Source organism: Lactuca sativa, chromosome 5, assembly GCF_002870075.4.
Source record: "Lactuca sativa cultivar Salinas chromosome 5, Lsat_Salinas_v11, whole genome shotgun sequence".
NCBI classification, from domain to species: domain Eukaryota; kingdom Viridiplantae; phylum Streptophyta; class Magnoliopsida; order Asterales; family Asteraceae; genus Lactuca; species Lactuca sativa.
In genome coordinates, this window is record NC_056627.2 from 290,967,876 (window position 1) to 290,972,614 (window position 4,739).

Consider the following 4,739-nt stretch of genomic DNA (forward strand, 5'->3'; position numbering starts at 1 on the left):
TATGGAAGACCCCCTAAATCGAATATAGTTTTCCAACTGATTAACAATGAGAGAAACTCATTTCACCTAAAATCGGATTTGGTCGAATTCTATGTCTGATTTCACATGGATTCTCATTGATTTTACTGCGTGTATATGTGTGTTTTTTCATTTTTGGGAATCGACTTGTGTGTAGGTGTTAATCCTAGAAATTGATTTGTGTGTGGGTGTTTCAACGAGATTTAAAAACGGATTTTGCATTCTCGATAGTGAAACATAAACAAAAACATGATTAAATCTATGAGTGTGTTTGTTTTGTGTTTTGTGCTCTTTTTTTTTGAATAACTCTAGAAAACATGGAGCTTGTATGTATGTGTTCTTGAGTTTTGACAAATACACCCATAAATATGTGTGTGTGTGAGAGAGAGAGAGAGAGAGAGGGAGGGGGGGTTGGGTAAAATTTTATTTTTTATTTTTTATTTGTAATTATTTGAACACCAAAATAAATAAAGAAAATAAAAAAAAATAAAAAATAAAAAGGGTAAAATGGACTTTTCAAGTTTATCAAGGACCAAAAACTCAGAAAAACCTTGATTTTTAACCTTCCATGCAAGCTAAATTTTTTTTGGACCCTATCCAAAATTTTTTGAATACCACAGAAACCAAATTTGCAGGTTTGTCCTAAAACATGGATATACACTAATTAAAAATTTTGACCTTTTTATGACAAAACTATAGCACTTTTTATCTTATGATAAAATAAAACTGTATTTTCAAATTATTTCTCATTAGAATATTATACTTTTGACGACATGGCATAGTTAATGATAACATAATTTGATATGAATCTAATTAAATGATATGGCATACTAGAATTGTTATTTGACAAACTTGCAAAACCTAGTTAGTGAAGATTTACACTCTAATCCATATTTGTAAGAGAGGTGGGTATGGGCAACGCTCCAAGAGACGTTAGTGGGTGTTATTAGGTGTTATAACACGTGAACACTGCCTCCCTTCCATGTTATCAGGCGTTATTAGCCTGCACGTTACTCCCCGTTACCACCATAACACGTTATAACGCATTTTTTTTGTCTTTTCCTAATAACGCCGTGTGGCGTTGCCCACACCTACCAGTCTAATAACAAGAACACATAATCCTTTCATAATCAAAACAATGGGCAGTTTGCATTTCAAGACCAAACCTACTTTCTTGATACTCGAGTCACTTACAAATCAGACTTTGCAAGTTCTTCAACAGAATTTCTGTACTTTGCAATTAGTTCCCTGGAATCATAAAACATAAGAATAATAAAAAAAAAAAATAGAAGGTACAACTATGAATAGAATATAGCCAACCCCATACCTTCTTTGATCTAGCATTTGTTCAGCTTCATCAACTTTACGTTTTTGTCCCTCCACCATCTAAAATAATCCCAACGAAGAAAGATGATTCAGAAATCAGAATTATATCATTTTTCTCTTAAAGAATGTTTCTCGCAATCATTTGGTGGAACATATCTAGCATGCTTTCATTCTACTTCATATTATCCGATTTTCATATAACAGATAGAGCAAACAACAGGTAACATCTCAAATTATATACAAGCAACAAACATACCGCGGCTTTGGTGGCAATAGATCCTGATATAGTGTTCAAGAGCTGTCGGCATTTCTCAAAGTGGCTGCTCAATTCAGTAACCTTCAAGCAAAACAAAATGTCATGTGATTGAGAATAGTACAAAGAAAACAGAATATAACCAATGAAATTGAAAAAGTGGTAGCTTTTAGGGCTCTGATTGCATCAGAAAAACGACCAATTTTAAGTACAACAGAATAATGCATGAACGTTGTAATAGCAGCATGTCAAAAATACAAAACTTCGATCGAACTGGATTCAAAAAGGGAAATTTTGATTTTAAGAACACTCACCAGTGTAACAAAATATGCTGATCTCGAGTTCCGTTCTCAATTGCATCTCCTAAATTCTCCACCAACTATAAGAATGAAATCAAGATGACTCGGACATAATTCAAAATGCAAATTCTACCATTAGGGTTAATGATATCCAGAAGAAGGGCATACGTTTTGGAGGTGGAAATGCGAAGCCACTGATTGTGAAGTCTGTTGCTGTTGTTGAGAAATCTGATACCGTTGCTGCTGCTGCTGCTGCTGTTGCAGCAGCGGAAATTGTTGTTGTTGATGAAATTGCTGCTGTTGCTGGAGATATAGATGATCCTGGTTGGACGGCGTGGTAGGATTGCTATGAGTCGCCATGGTCGCGATCATATTCCAGTTTCCTCCACAGAATTGATCCATATTCAAGGCTACGTAGTCGAAATCACACACTTTCAAGGCTAGGGTTTGTGTAGACGAAGAAAACAAAATGAAAACATAAAACCGGTTTTATGATTTCGGTAAAATTTCGTTAAGCAAATTTTAGCTTTTCAAAAAAGATCGAGTAAATTATAGGATTCGTTTAGGATGAGCATTTTAGTTTATCCCAAATTCCCCAAATTCCGATCATGGATCCGTATTGTACCGAACCGTAGCGAATTTGAAAATATTAGACAGTACTTACTTGGTACTTCAAATACATGAAATTCAGGATTTTGGTACTTCAAATACATGAAATTCAGGATTCGGTACCATCGGTACCGGTACTAGTACCGAAAACCGGTATCATTTCCGGTACATGTATCGGTACCAGTGATGTTAATTCGGTTCGGTACTCGGAATTGACTTTCAATAAAATTCGGTTTTCGGGAAATCAGGAACAGTACAGGTCGGTACCGCTTCCGTCCCACGCTCACCCCTAGATTCGTTCCTCGTGTCAAATTACGCCGTCGTTTAGTCCTTATTTTTTAAAATTAATTCTAACCATCCCTCTAATGTTTTTTTCTCACTTAGACCTTCCCTGATGGACATAAAATGATTATATTACCCCTTGCATTTCTTATCTGATTTATTTTTTTTAATTTGTTTATTATTAAAATTTTAAAAGAAAAAACAAAAATAAGCCCACCATCACAAATCCTCTACCTTAGCAACACCCGCACCCTTCATCTCCATCAGTTCGTCTTTTATGTTTTTGAGCTACAAGAAAGAGGGAAGAACATCATTGGAGATACCAAGAGGGAAGGTCTCCATTGTCGGAGTTACTGACAGAAAGAAAGAGAGAAAACAATATTGTTGTCATCGCCACATGTGCACCGTCGTCTTCAAGCCATCTCCGCAAGATCCCCACTGGATTATTTCCCGATTTGCAAGCTCGCTTACCACCGTCTCCGGCATCAACATTGTCTTCTCCGTTCCTCTATCGTACATGTGCGCCGCCATCACGAACCATTTAGGGTTTTCAGATCTAAACTTGGGAAAACTACTTATTTCTCTTCTCCGTTCTCAGATCTAGACTTCGATAGGGTTTCTAGAGGTGAAAGGGGATTCTGATGGTCGGAGCACTTCATTCTCTCTGATGTTTTGTTGGTGGATGATGTCTGAAAAAAGTTTCCGATGAAAGGGATGGAGGGGAAGTGGGAATCGTATCCGTGGGGATTCTGACGACCTCCACCTCATGTCTATCCTTCCCTCTTCAATGACTATGGTTCTGCATTTTAGGGTTTCAACTCTCCAACCATTGTGAGAGTTTTTGGGTGAGAGTGTGGGATTATTAGGTTCTTTTCTGGATTTTCAGATTTTCGATCGTGAGGTGTGAGAGTGAGAGTATCAGTGGACGCAAGTGATGGTAGATGGTCCTAGGTAGTCGGAGATGGTGGCCAGTGGCTGGCTGGAGTGTGTAGGTCGGAGATGGTTGGCTAGTGGTGGTCGGTGATGCTTTGACTTCTGTTTGGATGAAGAGAGAGATAAACAAATAAATATATTAATTAAATATGACTAACACAAAAAAATAAATCAAAAAGAAATAGATAAGGAAAAATCGTTTTTTTACGTCTAGCAAACGATATTAGGGATGAAAGGGATGAAGTATGCAAAATTTAAATAAATGAGGGGCCGTCCGAATTAATTTTTGAAAATAGGGATTAAACACGTTTTTTCGTACTTACGTGAGGGATGAATCGTGTAATTTACTCAAAAAGCTTATTAGCTTTTTAGCTTTTCAAAAAGCTAATAAACAAAAAAAGTGTTTGTGTATTTAAAAAACGTTTTTTAAAACAGTTTTTTTTTTATATGAAAAAATAAAGCTTTCAAAAAGCTAGAAAATCCTAGTTTTTTAGTTTTTTTTTTAGCTTTTTTACTCCTGCAAAAGTAGCTTTTCTCATCAAAACACTTTTTAAAATAAGTTTTTCCTAAAATTCATAAGCTAATAATCACTTTTCTTAAAAATCACTTTTGAGATACAAAAGCTAACCATATTTTTTAAGGGAAACTAAGGTGTCGGATAGTTGTTGATTGAGTAATACTTAGGTATTTTTGTTTTTTCGAAGTCAAAACGTCTGTTGTCTGCGGACCACATTTGTAATCATCTGCATCAGAAGAGATGAAGAGATGGATCAAACCTTTGTTGTCTGCAATAAGAAATTTGTTTGTTTTTTTTAACGTTGCAGACTGCTAAAATAAACTAAAATTTAAATAAACTGATTTTATAAACTTAAAATAATTTTTCAACACCGAAAGATTGCTTCATTTAATAAAATAAAATCAATCGAGGGACCAATAATTCTATATCGGTATACATAAAAATAATAGGGACCAATATTTGTTAAGAAACCAAATATTTCTAATGACATATTTATTGAGAA

General features: G+C 35.3%; 1 pseudogene; it reads right to left on the reverse strand.

Annotated features, from left to right (window-relative positions):
* Positions 1–797: 797 nt before the first annotated feature.
* LOC111910322 (mediator of RNA polymerase II transcription subunit 9-like) lies at positions 798–3,892 on the reverse strand (annotated as a pseudogene).
* Between the last annotated feature and the right edge of the window lie 847 nt (positions 3,893–4,739).